Here is a 23,444-nt window from a genome sequence, read left to right as displayed (position 1 = left end):
CTCTTTATCCTTTGTGCCCCATGGAACATGAGCTCCTTGAGAGCAGGGATAGTTTTATTTTTTTGTCTTTGTATCCCTAGCACTGATACATGACCTTGCACATAGTAGGTGCTTAATAAATACTTTGAGTCATCTCTATCTCTTGTTTAGTTAAGAATTTTCTCCTTATCCATAGTTGTAAAAGGTATTTCCTCCCTTTCATTCTGAATTGGTTTATGGTAAGATCTTTTTTGTTTAGGTCATGTATCCATAGGTTTCTTATCTATAATATGGGGATAATCACACTTGCAGTACTCCCCTTATTTGAATAGTTTGAGAGGCAACAGCGGACAGTGGCTCTAAACTTGTGAGATTCTGTATGTCAGGAATTCTGTGACTTTTGCACTTATTATTCCTTAGAACCCATGTGTGCCCCTTCCACCTCTACCCAGTCCTGCTCCTGCACCTGCCCTCCAGGGACTGTAGAGCAAATGCTGCCACTCTTTCTTCATTTGTAAATTGAGGTGGAGTTGGACTCGTTGATTTCTAATCAATCCAATGAGTGTCTGTGCTTTATTGAATATTGCACATGACTGAGTGTAGCCTATCCTATTTAATGAAAGTGGGGCATAGGGGAAGGAGGAAAGGCTCTGCCATTTTTGTCTCTAGACCTAGGTTGGGGGCCTCCTTCCATCACAGCCTGATCTCCCTGCCTGACAGAGATGATATGGGGCCAGTGGGTGGGGTAGGGGTAGGGAGGGGGACTATGGCGCCAAGAAAGGAAGTGAAGCTGAACAATTTGTTTTGATTCAGGATAGAGGTAAAGGGCCTAGAGGCAAGTTTTGCAGTATGTTAAATCTTTAAGGGAGTGTTGGGTTTACCTTTTTTTCCGCTGCCTCTCTTAACAAAACATTAATAGACTTATTTTAAAAGGCTAGTGATGAAAATCATTATTAGAACTCTTCTACCTCTATATAGAAATTATTATTGATTTTGTCTGGGCATCATGGACCCATCTTAAAGTATCTTTTGATAAATCAAACCCGAACTAGGTGGATGTGGCTTTACTTCTGGGAGGACTTGTTTTGGTGGAAGCTTTGCTTGTTACTGTGCTAGGAAAAATACGTTTCTGGGCTATGAGCCTGCCGCTGTGTTTGTGCTTCCCTCTTTCTTGTTTCCCAAAGTCAGCTGGCCTTTTGATGATCCATTTCCTGGGCCTTGGGGCTTCATTTGAGGTGTGGAAGCAGCTTGGGTGATCTGGGTTGATCCAGTTGAGCAGGGTCTATGTCTCTTTGGGGAAAGGATGTTGGAGATTTATCCACTGGACTGTTGAATACAGAAAAGTGTGCAGGGTTTGGGGATGTTGGAAGTGCCTTGTTAAGAAGAAGTGAGTGTGTGCTGACATGTATTACTTTCATACTACTTGTGCTGCAATAGAGGCATTGAGACCATTTCTTGGATGATTCACCTTGAGGTTGGACTTTGTTAGGCATGGGCAATATTGGAACCACTGAACTGAATGAAAACTTTTCCAGAAATGATGAACTTGACAAACAAGGACATTTCCATTTACCAAGATCAGAACAAGGCTTGTAAATGAGACTGTGACTCTGCTGTATTCAGCTTGTTTATATGTTCTACTTAACATGGCACCAATATGGCCCTGCCTGTGTGTGGCTCTTCCCCCCCTCCCCCCCCAGTTAATACTGTTTTATTTTATTTTCTAATTGCATGTAAAGAGAGTTTTCAACATTCGCTTTTTAAGATTTTGACTTCCAAATTTTTCTCCCTCCCTCCCCTTCCTCAACACATAAGCAGTCTGATATACATTATACATGTAGTCATGTTAAACATATTTCCATGTTAGTCATGTTGTGAAAGAAGAATCAGAACAAGAGGGAAAAACTATGAGAAAAAAACAACAAAAAAAGTAAAAACAGTGTACTTCGATCTACATTTAGACATAGTTCTTTCTCTGGATGTGGAGAGCATTTTCTATCACAGATCTTTTGGAATTGTCTTGGATCAGTGTGTTGCTGCAAAGAGCTGAGTCTGTCATGGTTGGTCATTGCACAGTATTGCTGTTATTATGAAGAATGTTCTCCTGGTTCTGCTTACTCCACTTAGTATCAGTTCATGTAAGTCTTCCCAGGTTTTTCTGGTTTTCAGGTTTTGTAAGATCTGTCTGCTCATCATTTCTTGTAGAATGAGAGTACTTCATTGCATTCGTATACCACAACTTGTTTAGCCATTCCCCAATTGATGGACATACCCACAATTACCAATTCTTTGCCACCACAAAAAGAGCTGCTATAAATATTTTTGTACAAGTAGTATATCCCCTTTTTTCATGATCTCTTTGAGATACAGATCTAGTAGTGGTTTATTACTGGGTCAAAGGATATATATAGTTTTATAGCCCTTTGGGCATAGTTCCAAATTGCTCTCTAGAATGGTTGGATCAATCTACAACTCTGCCAACAATGCATTATTGTTCCACTCTTTCTACATTTTCTCCAACATTTATTATTTTCCTTTTCTGTCATATTAGCCAGTGTGATAGGTGTGAGGTAATATCCCAGTTGTTCTAATGTATATTTGTCTAATCAATAGTGATTTAGAGCATTTTTCATATGACTTTAGATAGCTTTAGTTTCTTCATCTGAAAACTCCTTGTTCATATTCTTTGACCATTTATCAAGTAGAGAAAGACTTGTATTGTTATAAATTTGATTCAGTTCTCTATATTTTTGAGAAATGAGGTCTTTAAAAGAAACACCGACTGTAAAAATTGTTTCCCAGCTCTCTGCTTTCCTTCCAATCTTGGTTGTACAGGTTTTGTTCATGTGAAACCTTTTTAATTTAATGTAATTCGAATTAGTCATTTTGCATTTCATAAAGTTCTGTCTCTGGTCATAAATTCTTCCCTACTCCATAGATCTGACAGGTAGACTATTCCTTGCTCTCCCAGTTTGCTTATAGTATCAGCCTTCATGTTTAAATTACGTACCCATAGGATGTTGGTCTGTGCCTAGATTCTGCCATACTATTTTTACTATTTTTCAATTGTCTCAACAGTTTTTGTCAGATAGAGAGTTCTTATCCCAGAAGCTGGAGTCTTTGGGTTTATCAAACAGATTACTATAGCCATTGACTACTGTGTCTTGTGTACCTAACCTATTCCACTGATCCACCTTTGTTTCTTAGCTAGTACCAAGTAATTTTGATGATTGCCACTTGAGAATACAGTTTTAGATATTTGTGTGACCCTTTCTGACCTTCCTTTGGATTTTTTCCTTGTGTCTTTTAACTATTTCCTTGATGCCCCTTTCTTGTTTTTTGCATCGTTTTGTTCCCCCCTCACTCCTCTTTGCTCTCCTCCCCTCATAAAAAGCCTTGTCTTGGAACAAAACCAGTTAGTACATTGGTCACATCTGAGACTTTGGGCCTCATTCTGCCCCTGTGGGCCTTACCTCCCTGATAAGAGGGGGGAAGCATGTTTCAGCAGCAGGATCCTTATCATGATAACTGATCCTCCCCATCTCCCCCCCCCCCCCCCATGAGAGTTGTGCTTTACAGTATTATAGACTTTGGATCAGTTGTTCTCCTAGTTCTGCTTACTTCACTGCATCAGTTCATGCACATCTTCCCCAGTTTCTCTGAAATGATCCCTTTCATCATTTCTTAATAGCATAGTAATGTTCCATTACAGTCATACATTTTTCTAGCCCTTCTCTGACTGATGGATACCACTTGGTTTCTAGTACTTTGCTACCTCTAGAAGGGCTGTTACAAACATTCTTGTACATTTGGAACTTTTTTTTTTCTATCTTTGGGAGTATTTCTGGTCTTTGGAGTGCCCATTAGTATGATCTTGGGGTAGAAAGCCAAGTGATTTTCTAGGTCACAGCTCCACTGACCAGGGCCAGTGTGCCTCTCTTCAGGTAACCCTTTGCCAGTCTTGGGGGTGGGAGGTAGAATCTCAGTATTGTTTTAATTTACATTTCTATTAATGTTGATTGGAAGCATTTTATATGGTTGTTGATAGCTAGCATTTCTTCCTGGAGAACTATCAGCTCCCATCCTTTACTCATTTGCATTTTGAGGAATGGACAAAAGGATGACCAAAACAGGGACAAAAGTGACTGTGTTCTCCTTGGTACAGGGAGCTCTGAGTTAAGGAAGCTCCCCTTACTCCCAGTGCCTCCCAGTGCCGACTGACTGGATTTTTGCACTTTGGAGAGTGGCCTGGGACACTGACAGATGAAGTGATTGGTCCTGGATCCCATAGCCACTGTCCAAGGCAGGACTAAACTCCAGTGTTCCTGACTGAGGCCGCCTCTCCATCCCCCTGTTCCCCAGACATTTGCTGCGGTTTACCCAAGGCCTTTCAGGTTTTAGGTCATTGAAGTATTCACTTTTTCTTTTGTAATCATCTTTATCCTTTGTTCTTCCCTCTTCCCTTGCCCAGGTTGTAAAAGGAATCTCCTCCACTTGTTTAATGTGACCTTCTCTAGCAGGCTCATGTATCCATTTAGAACTCTCCATGGTGGATGATGAGAGATTTCAGTCCCAGCCTACTGTTTCCCAGACTGCTTCCCAGCTTTGCCAGTAGTTTTTGTCTGAGTGTGAGTTGTTGGCATCTAGGTGGCTTGGGGCACTGACTTGGATCCTCAGGTCAATTGCATAATGTAATTGAGAACATTAAGATGTGGGGAGAAGAGGGTTTAGAATGAGGACATCTGGTGTGTCTTGCTTCTTTTTCCATGGAGCACCCATGTGGTTATGGACAAAGCACCTAGTCTTGTGAGAATCAGTTTGTTCATCTCTAAAATGGGGATTTTGCTACTTGTTTAAAACAACAATTACTATTCATATCACATAGTGCTTTTAAGGGTTACAGAGAGTCTGTCTTAAAATATCTCAAGTAGAAAATGCAAATATTATTATCTTTGCTGCCTTGAAGTCTCTAGGACATTGTAGATAAGAGTGTGGGGCCTGGAGCCAGGAAGCCCTGTGTTCAAATCTAGCCTCACATCGTTATTTGCATTACCCATAGCAAGTTGCTTAACCTCCAGTAGCCTCGGTTTCCCTGTCTGCAAAAGGAGGATAATAATAACACCCATCTCTCAAGGTAGTTGTAATGATCAAACAAGATATCTGTGAAGCAGTTGGCAAACCTATAAATGCTAGCTGTTAGTTACTCTTATCTATTATTTTATCAGTGAACAAACTGTCCGAGAAGGATGGTTTGTCCAGGATTATTACTTAGCCAGCAACTTCTCTGCTGGGTCCTGTGTAGGAGCCACATCCTGTGGCCTCCCCCACCGACCTCTTCACCAAAGGCCTTGGTTTGTCCCCCTGAAGCCTATAGGGGTTGTTTAAGCCACAGATGCTTAAAAAACAAATGCTATCAATAAAATTAAAGAGAAGGGGGGGATGTGGGGTGGAAAGCTGTCATTATTTTACTTAATTATTGGAAGAGAGAGTGAACTTGGACCTGGTACCCATTTATTTCCATGTGAGTTGTTGGGTAGAGGACTGAGAAGTAACTGGCTCACTCTTTAGGAGAAAATTGTACATTCTCAAGTACTAATCATACTCAATTCACATTTAGGTTGGGCTTTAAGATTTGTTATCAGATTTCACCCTAACAGTGAAGCAAGGAGGTTGGTGCCATTAGCATTCCCAGTTTTGCAGGTGGAGAAACTGAGACTCAGGTCACATGATCTGGTCAGGCAGGCAGAAGCAGCTTTTGAGCCTTTTGGCTCGCAGCCTAGCTCTTTATCCCTGTGTAAGACTGCCAGCCTTAATGCAGGTCAAATCCTATCATTAGTTTTCTCTTGTATTTCTTAACCAGATGCCAGTATGCTAAGAGACTTCTTATGCTGCTCTTTGTATTAAATAGTTATTTTGTAAAAGAGGCATTTTTGTTTTATCTCAGGTTGCTACTGGGAAGGGGAGAACTGGAGGTTCAGATGATGAGGAATTGTTTTCTTCCTGGCTTCTATACCCACAGCAGTTTAAAATCTCCTGACCTTGGGCATTTGGAAATTAGTATTTTTAGTAAGGTTCCCTGAAGACTTTGAAATAAAGTAACAAATGAATATTTTATTGTTCTTAATATAAATATAACTGCGATTCATGATCAATAGATTGTCCTTGAAACTGTTTTTCCCTTCAACAATGGTGATGGATCTAGAGGAGTCATCCATACTCTTGCCCGGTTAAAACATTTTTTAAAATTATAAACTTAATAGTCATCAACACAGAAACTGTGAAATAAATGAATACAACAAGGCTAAGATTTCTCTCAAAGCCCTTGGCCATCACAGGACAGAACCCAAAGATTTAATAGACAATGAATCCAGTGCTTTGTTCCATGCCCCTTTACAAGCTTGTCCAAAATGGGGGCCCATTTTCCTTCTTTCTTTTTTTCTAAAAAATGGTAAGTGTAGTCAGTGCAGAGAATTGTGTTTTGTATCACCTCGGAAGGCGTCTGCTCCTCTGCACTCATAGGCTTCATCTTTTTCTGGCAGGTACCATCATAGTCATATTCATTCTACTGGAATGTCCAGAGATTGGTTTTTGTTGTTGGACTTAATATATGCTTGTGAAATGAATGAGTCCATAGACCATGATTATCTCGCCATTGGCCAGTTGTGGATCATAGACTTTTTTCTATTTTCATGTTTGTCTCCCCCTTTCCTCACCCATCAGACAGCTCCATCCCAAAAGTGTATTCCCAAAGCACAGGCCTGACTGGGTTATTCTGGTACTTAAGAAGTGCTATGGCTCCCAGTTTTCCCTAGAATCAATTATGATCTCCTCTGTTCCATATTTAAAGCCATTTAACAACTGATTCACTGCTTACTTTTCCACAGTTCTTACACACTGCTCCATTTCACACCCTCTGGTGCAGCCAGGCCAAAATGCTTCAGCACCTCTTGGAAACCTTCTCCCTTCTTCCAGGCTCAGCTCCTGTGCCACCTCCTATCGCAGACTCTTCCTACTCCCTGTACGCCTCCCCCATCCCATGGGCTCTCCCATCCATTCCCTGAAATTCTCTGGTATTTTCTTTGTGTTTGTAGTACTTTTATGTCCCTGTTCCTCCCCACATTGAATATAGTTCTCCTGTGTCCTTCTGATTCTTAATTAGCTCAGAACTGTAGGTGGTTTGGGGCCCTTCTTTTTGCCTTTTCATGATGATTTTTGGAGAGAGCCCTAGCAGTGGAAATCCTGGGCCCAAAGCCTGGTTGGTTTTTGTGGCTCTTCACATCTGTCACTCTCCCAGATGGCTGTCCCCTTAGGGGAGGGGCCCACCATTTGGAAGGTGGTGGGCCACCTGGTTAAGGAGGAGGTTTGTGATGCTGAGGAATAGAGTGGTTTTGTTTTTTCTCCATGGAAAGAAAAATAACCAATTGATTTTTGACCTTACTTACAAAGACATTTAATTGACCCTGGCTCCTCTGCACTACAAGGGGGATATATATAGAGAAAATCAGGTAAGATTCTTGCTTTCAGGAAACTTAGAATCTTCATTTTTGATCTTAGAATTTAGATCTTTGAGAGATCTCAGCCATTGTTTGGTCAACTCCCCCTATCGTTCCTTTGTCAGGAAGAGGAAACCCAGAGAGAGAAGCACTTTCCCTAAGGTCAGATGGGTCAAGATTTGAATCCAGGGCTGTTTTTGCTCTCCTAATAGCACAACCTAGCATTATTATCCATGGTTAAGAATCTACTTTCTCCTGATAAGTGGAAGAGCACTGTCATCCATATCTATCAGTTCCTCCAGCCTCTCCTGCCCACCCTGCCTGTGCCTAAAGTTCCCTGGCATGACCAACTTATGTGATCTAAGGACTTCTGGGCTTGCCAGTCTCTTCACCATTGGAGGATTCCTGGGCCTTTCTGTCTGCCCTGCAGTTGAACTTTCTTTTGTTTGTTGTCTCTACCAATTAGAGTGGGCAGTCTTTGAGGGCAGGGGCTGAGTCCTCTTGCCCATTGGCCTCCCCAGTGCCCATTGGTATGAAGTAAATGCCCAGGACCTGGAGCAGCTTCTTCTCTGGATGGAAGCCATTCTCGAGCCCCACTTCTTGCCCTTACCTCTTCCTATGAGCCTTCTAGTTTCCCAAGGGCTGTCTTCTTGACACCTGCAAGGTGGACCATCATGATCTGAACCATTGCCATGCAGAGGGTCAGAGACAACAGGGATTGGCTCCAAGACTGAGGATTTCATTTGCCTTAAGACACTGCCAGCTTCTTTTTAGTTGGCTTTCTTGTCGGGTTTCTAAATTCTCTCCTTACCAAAGAAAACCTGCCTGACTCAGGAAATCAGGAGAAAAGAAAGCAAAGTGTTGGCTTGCCTGGCTTTTGTTTCATTCCCTTCAGAGCACACCTTGGCTTTGGCCCAGAGTCCTCTCACTGTCTCAGAGGGAGCCATTGCTTACTGATAGGGAGCAGCAACATCTCCTGGAGGGGCCACAGGGCATCTTAGGGTTGGTGATCAAGGCTGGCTCTGGACCTCCTGTGACAGAGCTGTGGGACCATGGACAGGTGATTTGCATTCTCTTGGCCCCAGTGTCCTTACCTGTAAAATGGAACTAGGGTTTTCTCTCTCATCCCAGTGCTGTAACTGCTGTGTGACTTTGGACCAACTTCTTCTCTTCAGCTTTCTCATCCAGACTAGATGGTCTGTCTCTACAGCCTCTTCCAACTCCAAGGTTCTGCAGCCATATTTATGTTCTGTATCTCAGTGGGAGAAGCACTTTATATACTAGAGAGGGTAATAGAATCGTCATCTCTCTGTCCCTGGCCTGGGCTTATTTTTGGATGAGATGGAAAGCTAATTTGCTGGGGGGATGCCGCTTCAAGGAGGGGGCAAAGAGCTGATTGCCCCACCCTTGTTATCGCTCTCCTGGGATTTACCCAAGAAAATCTGGAAAGACAGACTCCTTGGATTTGACAGTGGGGACAGTTCCATTGGTAGGAGCTCTTCTGCCTTTAGTCTTGTGTTGGCACTGAGGCCTCCTGCTCCCACATTGGCTCCTGTCTCCTTCCCAGTGGACAGATGTTATAAACACCAGATTCTGGTTCATGCCCCAGACTCATGTTCCTGCCTGGAGGTAGTTCCCTTACATCCAGTGATCATCCAGAACATTGTTTCTTGGTATGAAGGCATTCCAAGCATTTATGTGTCTTTTTCTGGGCTGTGGCAGTGGGGCCTCATTGGCCTCAGGGTGCAGTGGAGGGAATGAAATCTTGATATTTGCATAGGAGAAGGTAATTGTAAGACTCCCAGCACCTGGGGAAGGGACCCCCATCCTCTCTTCACCAAGCCCGGCCTTCCCCAAACAGGCTTTTTAAGCTGCTCAGAAACAGAAGTCCTTTGGTCCCAGGAAGGCGATTTGGGCACTCTCCTGCTTTGTTTGTCAAAATGTGAGGCTTCCAGCTTGTGTGCTCAGCACTGTCAACGTCACAGTTATCAGTGACTTGTTCTCTTGGTCTCCTCCTATTAATAACTGACATTTTTCTCACACTTTATTTCACAAAAGGGCTTTTTTGTGTCGTTTCATAGTAAACAACATGACTCTTTTGATGCCTGGGGTGCTGAGGAGGCTTCAGGGAGTGAATGCATTTGGCGAAGAGTGACAGTGAATGCTGGCATGGCCTTTGTCAGTTTAAAAATGAGACGGGCCCAATGGTCTATGAGGTGACCAGAGCCAAAGGGCATCCATTCTGTGTCTCTGTCCCCTTGGTGCATATGTTCCTGTTTTTCTGATTGTTTAGTCCATGTTAGTTGCCTTGTACTGTGTCTCTTGTTTTACAGATGACAAGATTGAGATTCAGAGATAGTAAGTCACGTGGATATCATATGTAAATGTTATAATAAACTCAATTCTTAAAATCCATCCTGTATGGTAGGTGGGGGACTGGTATTCCAGTTCTACAGATGAAAAAATATGGTGACTTGAAGCCTTTCAATGCCTTCCTTGCTTGTTGGATCCAGGTCTTCTGACTGCAGGGCAATAACTCTCTATTACAACATGATGTCTTTGCCCAGACCTGCTTGTTAAGCCGCGAAAAGGAGGAAACCAATTATATGAACTGAGAGGATGTCTGCCAGAAATGGTCACAGGGAATCAGAGTTAGAACTAAGAGGGACCTTAGAAGTCATCTGGTCCAACCCTCCCATTTTAGAGGTGGGAAAACTGAGGGCCCCAAGAGCTGAAGTGACTTGCCTGAGGTCACACAAGTAGTACAGGTAGTAAGTAGCAGAGTCAAGATTTGAATCTGGGGCCCTGTGACTCCCAAGTCTAGCTCCCTGTCCTCTGCAGCACACTCTTCTCCTTTCTTCTGGTCCCTCTCTCCCACCTGTGCTAGGAAATCTTCCTCTTCTGTAAGTACTCTGTCCTATTCCCTACCAGCGGGTTGTTGTGGGAGAGACTTCAGTCACCTCCCTGCTCTGCTTCCACCTTCTCAGAGACCTTAGCCAGCTCATTTCCCTTCTTTGTCAAATGAAAGGGATCAATGACCAGGTCATCATATTTTTCCTGCTTCTTTGATTTTGTGATTTGGAGTATGGATTTTGAATTCCAATGACTTCAAGAAATACTGGTCAGGAGCTGTGGCACTGGAACAAGGGGAATGTTGGGAGTTTGTGTATCAATCCTGCCTGAAGGATATGCCTTTGGGCCTGAAAATTGGAAGAGAACCTGCTCTTCTTTCCCACCCTTTCTGACCTGGACTTTGTGCTTTGAGCTCCCAGAAGACATTTTTGTTGTTGAAGACTCCTCAAGGATGGGAGGAGACTGGGAAAATGGCAGGTAGGTGGACGAAGGAAAGAAATTCAAATTAGGACTGGTGAGGGGGGCTTCTGTGGGACTGCCCCCATGGCAGGTTGATACAGGAAGAGTGTCTGAGTCCATAGGTCCACTCCTCATTTTACACAAGGGGAAACTGAGACTGGGAGAAGGGGACTTGACTCCTCCAAGATTAGATTGGGACTTTGGAGCAGATGAAGGACTTCTGCCAGGCCCTGGCACTCTGGGCACAGCACTCTTGTCCACTGCTGCAAGCCTGTCAGTTCTTTAGATCCTGCATTTTCCTTTTCTTCATCAGTTTGATTCAGCAGATATTAGAAAGAGGAAAAAGGACCCAGTTCACTCAAATTGGAGGTGAGAAGTGGACCCCAAGAAGCAGTGATTTCACTGGGGATTGTCCGTCCTGCACTCATGTGGTTGGCTATCTATTAGACTGGGAGCTGCCTGCTGAGGCAGCTCCTTTCCTTTCCTGCTGAGGAGCTGCCTTTTTTTGGTGGGGCTACTCCTCCCCCAAGAGTACGTACAGATCATTACTGCCCACGGGTGTGAAGCCAGGCATTCTGTACCCTTTGGAGCCTGCTGAAAGCACGGGACCTCTTCTGTCAGTTGGTCAGTCATAAACCTTTATTAAGGCTCAGACACTGAACTCAGATCTGGGGCTACAAAAGGAAGCAGAAGACAGGCCTTGCCAGGAGACTGCAGTTTAACCAGAGAACTGATCTGAAAACAACAACATAAGAATAAGCTTTAGGTCGGAGAGAAAGGAGACCGTCACCAGAGTGCAGGCTCTGGCATTAAGTGGGGCAGGAAAGGCCTCCTCTAAGAGCGTTTCAGGCCTAGAGGAGAGCCTGGGAGCTGAAGGAGCTTCTGGGAGGAACAGCTGTGATGGCAGAGTAGGTAGCAGGAGGACAGTAGGGGTTTACCTCTCTAATGAAGGGCAAACCTTTCACCCAGCCTGGAGGTGATGGACAAAATGGCCAGATCTGGGCCATAGGAAGAGGACTTTTTCAGAAAACTGTTGGAAAAACTTGTAAACATTAAGTGCATGGGATGACAAAAGAGATGAATTATATTGAAACAAAGCTACCAAATGTTCCAGAAACAAACCAAAGCAGGTTCCTGGGCCTCAGCTTGGCTCATCCTTGTCTGAGCTCAGGCACCACTGGCAAGAGGTCCCTGGCCTTCGTGCCATGATCAGGCATTGAAGTACAACTTAAGTGAAGAAACTGACCAAATTCCGTGGAATGGAAGTTAAAATATGAAGGCCTCCTAGAGACAAGAGTGATCTGGGCTGTGAAGAGAGGAGAAGGACTTCCTGCTGATGGGGGGCACTGTGGAGGACGTTTATTTGTGCTGGGGTCCTATTTCCCTACCACAAAGGTGAGATTCTCACTAGGACAAGAGCCTAGCAACATCCCAACCTTTGAGGGCCCCTCAGGTCACTGAGGCAAGGACCTTGGAGAGGGGCAATTGTGGATGTGCCTAGACCAAAGATGATGACATCTCCTGACACATGTTGCCACCTATTTCTTCCCCAGGGACAATCAGGGAGAATCAGTTACTAACATCACTGGGCTTAGGTCTCTTCTTTAAAATGAAGGGGTTGGAAAATCTTGAAGGTCTTTTCCACTGACCTTGTGTCTTAAACTGTCCTTATGCCTGGAGCAATGTGAAAGTTGTCACTGGTGCCCAACTCCTTCTCCAAGACCCAGTTTAGCCGCCACCTTATCTTGTCCTCAGAGACTTATCCCCTCACTTCCACTGGCAGTGATTGATTTCATGGTGAAATCTGATCTCAGAAGCAGTTTCCTCTCCTCTGGGTGTCTTCCATACTTCATGGCCCTAGATTTCTTTAATATGGGCGTTCCCTCCACAGCTGCAGATTGGGCGCCCTCTATATTTAGTTGGTAGTCTTGGGGTGTTCCTGTGGCTCAGTATAGCCTCAGTGTGATGATGAGCCCCCTGCCTTGGCTGAGCTAGTTTTTGGATGATGGACACACGGGCCCTTGCCAGAGTCTTTTGACTTGGTAGGATCTGCCAGATCCTGGCACAGTCTTTGCAAACCCATGGTTAGCTTAAGGCCTGGATGAAGCATCAGAAGAGGTGGTTTAGGCATACCCCAGGCCTTAGCTTCCTTGTGGCCCAGGAAGCACATTATCTTGCTCATGGCCTCATTCCTAGCCCAGTGCAGTGTGGCCCATAGTAAATGTTCAAGAGGAGTTGCTTGGTTGGAGGAATGGATGAGAGAGCTTGGGACCAGAAATGTTTCCCATGTGGGCATGATGTTTCTGCTTAGTTGGAGTGAAGTTCTATGAAACTACCCCACTGTAAGGGTTGAGCAATGATGCTCTGTTGTCTCGTGGAGATTCATGATTGCATAATTCAAAGTGTTGGGGAAAATTTTTGATGGGGGTTTTGCAAGTCATTTTTGAGTAATTAGTAGAATCAGACACAGTGATAAGGAAGCTGCTGCCATGGTGATGGCCTCATGCTTGAGGAGAGTGAAGGCTATGAGGCAGGCTTCCCAGGGACTTGACTGCAGAACACCTTGGACCCAGGCTCAGGCAGCAGATTCCACATCAGCGGAATCCCCAGAATCCCCCAGGGACGGCCTTGAGAATCCACCCAGGGGTGTGGCAGGGCTCAGCCCCAGGCAAACCTTGCAGGAGGGCTGGGCACTCTTTGTTACTCAATTTGTAGAATGTGCTCTTTGGAACCAGTGACCTTTAGAACAATATCCTGGTTTTGTGTGGGACTGCTGAAGAGAGACTGCCCTGAGAGAGACGTTGGACCAGGTAACTCTCCAGGATCTCTTTCATCTGGAAATTCCCAAGCATTCCATGCAGCAGACTCTTCTTCCCAGTGGAAGACTGTAAAGAAGCTGGAAATGTAAACTATTCTTTTTAATATTGGTGAGAGCAGTAGGCTGGGTATAAATTTGAAGGGCCCCCAAAAAGGTCTTCAGCAGGGTTTGACCTTGACCCTGGGAAAGAGACTTTATTCCGCTGAGCCTTAGTTTACTCATCTGCAAGTCACATCATCATCTTGATGTCATGGCCCTCTTTGAGAATGAAGGACAAAAATAACTCATCTGTAAAATGATAATATTCATGCCCCCTATCTTGCCGGAGCACCAGGGTCCAGGGAACCAAACTGTTGTGTGTAGGACAGGGGCTTGCCATGTCATCCTGGAACCCTCACAGGTGAAGGTGGCCCTGGAAACTGTTCAGCAGAACCAGGTCACGGTCAGTGTAGCTCAGGCAGTTAATTGATTCATTGGACCTCATGCATTTGTAGGCAGAGCCTCCTGCAGCTCCATACCCTTCAGACTCCCCCCCCCCCCCCGCAATTACACTGTGGGGCTTCCATTGAGCAGGTTTGGGGGGGGCCTTGGTCCTCAGAGAGCAGTGGGTCCCCCCCGTGCTCTGTGTCAGAAGGAATGAAACTCTTGGTCAGTTCAGAAGACGTCCAAATCCAGATCTCAAATTGTATTATAAAATAGCAAGTATCAAAACCACTTGGTACTGGCTAAGAAACAGAAGGGTAGACAAGTGGAATAGGCTAGGTACTCAAGACACAGTAGGCAATGAATATAGCAATCTACTGTTGATAAACCGAAGGAACCCAGCTTTTGGAATAAGAACTCACTGTTCAACAAAAATTGCTGGGCAAACTGGATAACAGTGTGGTGGAAACTAGGCATAGACCAATGCCTGACACCATACACAAGAATAAAGTCCAAATGGGTATACAATCTAGGTATAAAAATTGATACTATGGGCAAATTGATGGAGCAAGGAATAGTGTATTTATCAGATTTATGGAGAAGGGAAGAATTTTTGACTAAAAAAGAGATCCAAAATATGATGAAGTGCAAGATGGATAATTTTGATTATATTAAACTGAAAAGTTTTTGCACAACCAAGCCCAATACAACCAAGATTTGGAGGGATGCAGAAAACTGGGAAAGAATTTTTGTAGCTAGTGTCTGTGATAAAGGCCTCATTTCTAAAATATATAGAGAACTGAGTCAAATATGCAAAAATACAAGTCATTCCCCAATTGATAAATGGTCAAAGGATATGAACAGGCAGTTTTTAAAGGAAGAAATTAAAGCTATCTATAGTCATATGAAAAAATGCTCTAAATCACTATTGATTAGAGAGATGAAAATCAAAACAACTCTGAGGTACCACATCACACCTATCAGATTGGCAAACCTGACAGAACAGGAAGATGATAAATGTTGGAGAGGTTGTGGGAGGGTTGGAACACTGATTCATTGTTAGTGGAGCTGTGAGCTGATCCACCCATTCTGGAGAGCAATTTGGAACTATGCCCAAAGGGCTACAAAAATGTGCATACCCTTTGACCCAGCAATACCGCTTCTAGGACTATATCCCCAAGAGATCATAAAAACGGGAAAGGGTCCTACATGTACAAAAATATTTATAGCAGCACTCTTTGTGGTGGCCAAGAACTGGAAATCAAGGGGATGCCTATCAATTGGGGAATGGCTGAATAAATTATGGTGTATGAATGTAATGGAATACTATTGTACTATAAGAAATGATGAATAGGAAGACTTCAGAGAGGCCTGGAAAGACTTATATGATCTGATGCTGAGTGAAAGGAGCAGAACCAGGAGAACTTTGTGCACAGCAATGACCACAGTGTGCGAGAATTTTTTCTGGTAGACTTGGAACTTCATTGCAATGCAAGGAACTTAAAAAAATTCCCAATGGTCTTTTAAGGCAAAATGCCTTCCACATCCAGAGAAAGAACTATGGAATTCAATTGCAGAACATAGCAGATCATTTTTTTGTGTGTATTACATTTTGGTTTGTTATATGATTTCTCCCATTCATTTTAATTCTACAAAACATGACTATAGTGAAAATGTATTTAATGGGTATATATGTGTAGAACCTATATAAAATTGTATGCCATCTCAGGGAGGGAGGGGAAAAAAATCTAAGTTATATGGTAGTGATTGTAGAACACTGAAAATAAATAAAATTAATAAAAAAAGAAAGAAAAAAAAGAAAATGTCCAAAGACTCGTGCAAGAAGGGGACTTCTCACAGATGGAAGGGGGTGGGGTATCATGGTCACAGGGCTCAGTTCCAGCCCCCTTTTCTTCCTTTCCCTTTCTGAGCCCCAGCTGGCCCTCTCACCTCCCAGACCCTGTGGTTGTGCTTTGTTTGCACATTGGTTGGGCCTGTGACTAGGATCCTCCTCCTGGGCTGCCACGAGAAGCCTTTGGTAACCTCTCGGTGCTCATTCTGCTCCTTGTCTTACGTGTTTATAAGATGACCACAGATCTGTCTCCATTGGCCCATTTTGCAGAAGAGCAACTGAGGCCTCGGGAAGGGAGGAAACATTAACTGCTTGCTGTGTGCCAGGCACTGTGTTAAACACTTTACAAATATTATCCCATTTACACCTCAAGTAGGTGCCATTATTATCCCCGTTTTAGAGTTGAGGAAACTGAGGCAAGGCAATGCCTTGTTTAGGTGCCCCCAGCTAGGAAGGGTCTGAGGCAGATTTAGGCCTCGCATCTTCCTGCTTCCAGACCCAGGGTTCTTCCTTGGCTGCCTCTTGGAGTGCCCTGTCTGAGGTCAGGCCCATAGACTTGGGGTGGTCTGTGTGGTCAAGGTTTTTACAGATACTTTGTGTACAAATTAAAAAAAAATAATAAAACCTTTGAAAAAATCAAGTCTGAAAAGCCAAGCAAAGTTCCGGATCTTTTGGAAGGGTGGCATAGGTCTGCCTGCTCCCAAGGGCAGGTCTTACCGGGGCTCCTCCTCATAAGTTGTCCTTCCCAAGCTCATTCTCTTTCTGTTCACAAGTGTAAGAAGTAAAGCAAGCAGTATCTGGGGAGGCCAGCTGGAGAGGATACTCTGGGGAGAGGCCACTCTAGGCCAGCCAGGCTACAAACTCTCAAAACAAGGAACTGAGAGTCACTTCTTTGGGTTGGGAGGGGTGTGACATATGCCTTTGGCTGGGGGGACCATGGAGGGAGAGAAGTGAGACCTGGAATGGGGAGGGCAGCCCTGCCTTCCAGCCCTCCCTTCCCCCTTGGCAGCCACATGGTAGTTCTTGGGGGACGTTTTGGCAGCTGTGTCTCTGTACACGTTCCATAGAAGTGTGACCACTCGGGCAGACATTGTGTCCACTGCCAGGGGATTTGAAGACCTTGTGTTGGACGAGTAGTAACTGTGGTTCTCAGCAGAGTTGGGTCTTTGCCTGACCCTGTGCTTTCCTCTGTGTTTAATAATCTTGTCCCCACCTGATGCCCCATCCCCTCAAGCCTGGTCTGCTGAAATAGCAGTTGGATGGATGGGTGGGGAGACCAATCCCCTGCTCACGTGCTCCCTCAAGAAACCTCCTCAGTTCGCTTGGACTTGTTTCAGCAGGCTTTGATGAGGGTACAGTGAAGGTGCCTGCCTTCCAGGGGCTCTCCTTTCACTGGCAAGTTCTTCCCAGAAGCTCCGTTTTGGGGGATGGGCCCAGACTTGCCACCTTGCCTGGTATCTCCACCTTTCCCTTCTCAGGTTCATTTTATATGCTATCTTCCCCCATAGAATGTTTAACTCCACAGTGCAGGGACTGGCTTTCTTTTGGCTTATGTTTGTGTACCCAGCACTTAGCACACACCTGTAACTTAGTGAGGACTTTATAAATGCTTTTTGACATGACCTAGGACATTAAACCGTAATCTGTATGTTATAAACTAGATCCACAGCAAGTTCTTGGCAGGACACAGGCTAGTTTGCTATCACTGGAAGAGTGGAGTGGGATAGAGCCCCACAGGGAAGGGGCCGATGTGGAGGGGTCTCTGGATCCCTCAGCACATGTGCTCACCCCAAAGGGAGCTCTGATCTAGGCCGACTGGGCTTCAGGAACCCTCACCACAAGACACAGCTTTCTTTTTTATTTTATTTTATTTTATTATTTTTTATTTTTAACAAACAAAAATAAAATTTATTTGTTCCATGACAAATAACTAAAATTAGTTTTTTTATAAAAGCAATTCCTTTCAGATACTCTGATTAACCTTTAAGTGACATTAAAAAAAGCTTCAGCATCATCCTTTCTAATGCCAATATTTTGCACAATTTAGATATAGCTATTGAAGTAAGTTTTAGCAGTAAAAAACACAAAAAGAAGAAAGAAAGAAAGGGAAAAAAAGAAAAGTAACCCACCAAGAAGCTTATGTATCTAGTATGGTTTGGTTACTATAAATTTTTAAAATTACATCCAGAATTTGAATTACCCTAATTGTCATTGCAATCAGTTATCTATTGTTGGACTCCAGGTACTTTGTAAGCAAAATTGAACTAATAAACCTAACAGCCAATGATTGGACTGTCTGTAGAGAATCTGCTATATAATACAGGGTTTAGAATTGGAAGTCTTCAATTAAGCTACAACTTTATCTATTTGGTTCCACTGATGAAAAATGCAGTTTTAAAAAGTCTGCTTCTGTGGTAAATTTCTAGAATTAAATTATAAACATGAAGCATCATATTGTAGATATCATACTGCTGAAGAGGTATTTGTTGGAGAGTAAATGCTAAGAATGGTCAAACCATCAAAATTCTGACCTTTCAAAACACTAAGTTTGTATAAAGGTAAACTTTGAAAGCCAACATTTGCCTTTAAAGTCTCAAAAACACTTCAGTACCAGTTGCAGTGCTAACACGTAAACCCTAAAGTTACGCCTGTAACTCCACTTCAGCTGCAGACTCAACACAGAACCAATGACTAAGTGAATATTCAAAGTTGAATAGTTTCAATGCAAAATAAACACAACATACTAAGAAAATTAACGTAACTTGCAGAGAAAGTCTTGCAATAAGTTAAGACAGCTTTCACAGAAGCATTGTTGATGGGGATTTGATTATTAGTCCCTGAGCCAGGACGGGCAGCCCAGGGAGAGTTGAACCCGAATGGGAAAACATGTCATCTCTGTTTCAGTATAACTGCTTTCCATTGCTATCTTGTGTGTCCTTTTTCATCCCCAGGCTTCCCCAGACAGCCCAGGGTGTGTGTGAGGGGATGGCATCCATGATAAAAAAAAAAAGTCAAGAACTTCTCACAGTGGATAGAGTCAGGAAGAGCTCAGGTCAAATTGTGCCTCAGTTTGCTCATTTGTTGTAAAATGGGGCTGTTACTAGACCCTGCCTCATAGGGTTGTTATGAGGATCCCATGAGGTAACATGTAAAGTGCTGTGGAGGCATGAGCTGCTCTTTTCCTTGGGATCTGGCCTCTCTCTTTCCTAGCGCCCCATCCTGGACAGCACCACCTCTGCTTCCAGCCTTCCTGGGATGTCCCTTGGTATTCAGTCTCCTAAGCTTGAAGCTTTCTCAGTTTTCTCCTCTCTCTGTAAAGTCCCCTAGAAAAGGCTGTACAATCCCTTTGGCCCAAGCTCAGGAAGTGACAGGCATCTTAGTTGCTCTCTCTTGTTCTCTGGCTTTATTCGTCCACCCAGAGGAGAGAAGGGGGTTTATTAGTGAATTGGAGAAGTCGGCCAGTCACTTCTGGGTCCAGTTGGCTGGGTGTAGGTGCCATTTTCCCAGACAACACTTTGGAGGACGAGGATGGCATGGATTTGTCTATTAACACCGTCCCCTGGCACAGGGCTTTGAGAGTCATGGAAATGAGCTTTTCCAGAAGCCTTTGTCCAGGAGAGATTGGGGGACTTAGGAATGACCACAGGAAACTGAGGCCCACGTGGCTGAGCTGACATGCCCAAGGACACACAACTAGGAAGTGGCAGAATTGGAATATATTATGGCCTTCTTTTCAGATGAGTTGGGTCATTTTGAGTGAGCTGGATTGCTCAGCATGGAAAGAGGAATGGGTGTTTTCATTTTGGGTGAGTCATCAAATAGACTGTAGGGCCAGGGAGAGTAGAGGAAGAGGGAAGGAGAAGTCTTCCTCCTCTGCTTCCTCCTCCACCATCATTGGGTAAATGTGTTTGGTGGGTGTGTGTGACTGTTTGCTCTCTGGAGACTGTTGCGGCTAGTCTTCTGAAATGATTTCCCAAATTACTCACTTTATCAGAGTCCTGCTGTGTAAGATGACAATTTGCAGTAACTTAGGCTGGGCAGGGCTGCCCCACTCCAACCTCTCTGGACCTCCTGGCTGGGCCTGCTTTGCCTTGGCCTTCTCAGCTGCTGTTCTAGCATCTCCTGGTTGTCATTTGGGAAACATCTTCAGTCCCTCTCCTCTCTCTCCTCTCAGGGCTGAGGGTAGTGCTAGTTAGCCTGGTTGGTGGCACTCTTCTCTGTAGCCTGTATTTGGATTAGCTGGGTTGGGGAGGCCCTAATGGCCCTGTACCACTTGGCTTTGAGATGGTGATGATCTTGGGTAGGTCACTGAATTGGTCTGAGCCTCAGTTTCTTTAGTTGTAAAATGGGGAGAATAACACTTGCATTCCATTGTTTACTGCATTAAGTACAGACTCCTGGGTCAGGCATCCACAGCCCCTAAAACTTAGCCCTAGCCTCATGTTCTCACTGTATGTCCTGCTTATTCTTTTCCTGGAGCCTCTAGATCCTCGCTCAGGGGAACTGTTTATATTCCTCCCTGCCTCCTGATCATTGCTCATGTTGTTCCGTTTGCCAGGTATGCCCTCCCTGATAATTGCAGTCATTTCTTCTTTCCAGGGACCATCAAACATTCCCTCCTTTAAGACCCTCTTTGGTGCTTCCCTCCTGCCCTCCCTTCAACTGGGTGTGATCTTCCCGAGTTTGTCCCTAATATTGGACCTCTTGAGCCACTCCTTTTTTGCCCAGATTTCATCCATCCTTTTAAAAAAAATACTTTAGTTGTCAAATAAGGCTAATAGTTGAATTACATGCCTCATAAAAATGTTCTAAGAAATATCTTCTAGAAATGTGAGTTATTGATAGTAATAATAATTATTACCCAGGAAGATTTTCTAGATGATCCATTTACCTTTTAAAAGACATGACACATTGAACCATGAAAGCTTCTCTTTGGGGAATGCTGAGTAGTAGGGTTGAATGAGAAGTCCAGTGCCCTGAGGATGACTTTGAGGAAGCCATTCAGTCCTCTGGGCCTTGGTTTTTTTACCTGTAAAGCGCAAGAGTTGGACTTGGCATGTTGGAGGGGATTTTCAGTCGTACCATTTTACAACTGAATGATGAAGTAGTTTGTCCACGGGCTAATGGCCTTTTGTCCGATGCTCTTGGAGGGGCTCCTTCCTGAAGCATGCTTTGGGCTACTTGGGGAGATAGGCTGAAGATGGGGAGGCCTTGTTTGATAGATGGAGGGAAGCCAGACTGCCGCTAGTCATATCATAAATAATGGAAATGTTTTCTTCTCCACAGCTTCAGGATCGTTTCAGTGACTTGAGTACTTCCAAGACGCTTTGGTGAGTCAGGCCAGCTTGTATTTGGGTTTCATGCTTTCTGGTCTAGCAGCTTGAGTTGTCTGCCCTTCTTTAGCAACACATGACAGCCTGTGTTTTCAAGGGAAACAGGAATAGTTTATGTAAGCCAGCCATCCATCCTAGCATCTCACTGGATCCTGGAGGCGGCATAGAGCAGGGAATTGAAAGACATTAGCTGGGAGACCAGGAGCAAGTCCCTTTGCCTTTGAGTCTCAGTTTCCTCACCTGTATTAGGAGGATAGCACCTGTGGGACCTAAGGTGATTGTGGAACTATTACTGTATGTCAAGCACTGTGTACATTTGGGAAGTGTATAGGGCTGGAGCGTGATGTTGCCAGTAGTGACACTGAGGGATGGAGCCAGCTGGCAGTACATTTCCAAACGTTCATGCTGTGCCTGCTCTGTACCAACTCTTGGGGCTCTGCCTCTGTTGAGATCAAAAATGGTTCTGCCTTTGTTGGGGGATGTGCACAACCACATGATGTAGACAGGGCATATGTTCTCCAGCGTGTTGTGACATGGTGCTGAGACTATGGCCTTGGAGTCAGGAGAACTGGCTGCAAATCCTGCCCCCTCCACATCCTCAGGAAACAGAGGCAGGAAGGCCTCATCTCCCCAGGGTCAGTGTGAAGATTGCCTGGGAGAGCGTGTGGACAGTAAACCTCAAAACACCATAGAAAAAGGACTGGGTGATGGAGGGTCTTCTCAGTTGATAGATGGGGTGATGAGGAGCTTTTCAGTGGCTGCAAGTGGGTTTCTTGACTTCTGTTGGGCCAGTTCTCCTGCCATCATGCTTCCCTCTGCCCTGCTGTGAGCCGTGTTCATGGTTTGCCAAGAATACTCTTCCTCATACCCAGGAGGTGCTCTCCAGAGGTTGTGGTGTTTCCCCTACTTTAGTGCATTAGGAACCAGCATCTTTCTTCTCAGGAGAGCAGTTTGCAATTTGATTAATTCATAAAGAGGAAGATGAGCATGTTAACTCCCCCTCTTTGAGGCTTTCTCTTTCTAATTGGCCTGGGGTCATTTGTTCATTTTGGGGTCATTTGGCACTTTGTGCTAGTCTCTTCGTTTTGACTGGGCCAGTGATAGGCCCACTTGGTTCTCACCTCACAGAGCTCTGAACTCATTATTAGTTGACCTGGAACATGACTCCATTTGAGCTCAGGGAGCCAGAATGCTCGTCGTGGGAGGAGTTGGAAGTGGGCAAATCATACCTTTGTTTTCATCCTTTACTGAAGAGACAAAGTTTCAGAAGTGGAGAAATACCTAGAGCCTGGGGGCTCCTCTTCTTAGCATTTCATCTTTGGGAAATCACTGGATCATTAGCTAACTGTGGAGCAATGTCCTTTCCCAATGACAGGTTAGCCCCCCTAATTTTTCCATGATCCTAAAGAAGATTGTTGATTTGGATACCCAGAGCTATGAGAGGCAACAGAATTGGGTTTGGAACATAAAGACCTGAGGTCTAGCTCTGGCTTGGCTGCTTATTATATTACCTTGGATAGATAAGTCACCTGACTTCTTGGGAGCCTCATTTTTATCACCTTTAAAATGGGCAGAATAACACTTGTACTATCTGCCTCCCAGGATTGTCATTAGTATCAAATGATGAATTGTTTTAGAAAGTACTTGGTAACCCTCCAGGCTTCCATCTTCCTTGTCTTCATCAGGCTCATGGAGTCATTTCCATTTGTACTGTAATTGATAAATTATTTAAATAATTAGACTCTTTTAAAATGCTTACCACTAATGTCACTCAGAACACAATGCCCTGCTGGTGGGATGCACTGAGCAGCTCATGTCTCATACATAGCTCTTGGTACTTTGGATTATTAACATGACTGGAAAACCTTGAGGTGCTGCTGCTGGTGGCAGTCTCTCTTTTGGTTAGTTGTTCTTACTCTGTTTCTTGAATCTCTTGCTGGGCCACTGCTTGCTCCCGTGGTTTGTACACGGCTGGCCTTCCTGAGAGGCCGGTAGCTGTAATGGATGGCCTTGGGAGGGTTAGGATTAGGATCAGTCAGGAGGCATGCGACCAGCACTTGGAGTGTTGCCTGCTCTCCTTTGTGGTCAGCTCGGACTCTTAGGATGTTGTTCATAATATTGAGCCAAAATCTGTCTTCATACCCTTTCATTGGTCCAACCTTCAGGGCCACATTAAACCAGTCTCTCTTGTCTTCCATATGAAAACCTCCAGATACTTGAGTATGGGCTCCCAT

At 44.3% G+C, this 23,444-nt stretch overlaps 1 protein-coding gene across 3 annotated transcripts in view; it reads left to right on the top strand.

Annotated features, from left to right (window-relative positions):
* Positions 1-23,444, top strand: part of PACSIN2 (protein kinase C and casein kinase substrate in neurons 2) — a 152,430-nt gene that overhangs the window by 25,842 nt on the left and 103,144 nt on the right. Inside the window, exon 2 of one of the 3 annotated variants that reach the window (XM_072596339.1) lies at positions 21,164-21,207. The exons of the other annotated variants lie outside the window; for them this stretch is intronic. The gene's annotated coding sequence lies outside the window, so the exon portion shown is untranslated. The remainder of the gene's footprint in view (positions 1-21,163; positions 21,208-23,444) is intronic. 3 annotated transcript variants of the gene reach the window in all.

The sequence above is a fragment of the Notamacropus eugenii genome, chromosome 3 (assembly GCF_028372415.1).
Source record: "Notamacropus eugenii isolate mMacEug1 chromosome 3, mMacEug1.pri_v2, whole genome shotgun sequence".
Taxonomy (NCBI): Eukaryota; Metazoa; Chordata; class Mammalia; order Diprotodontia; family Macropodidae; genus Notamacropus; species Notamacropus eugenii.
The sequence above is the reverse complement of the archived record's forward strand: the minus strand, read 5'-3'. Positions and strand labels throughout refer to the sequence as shown.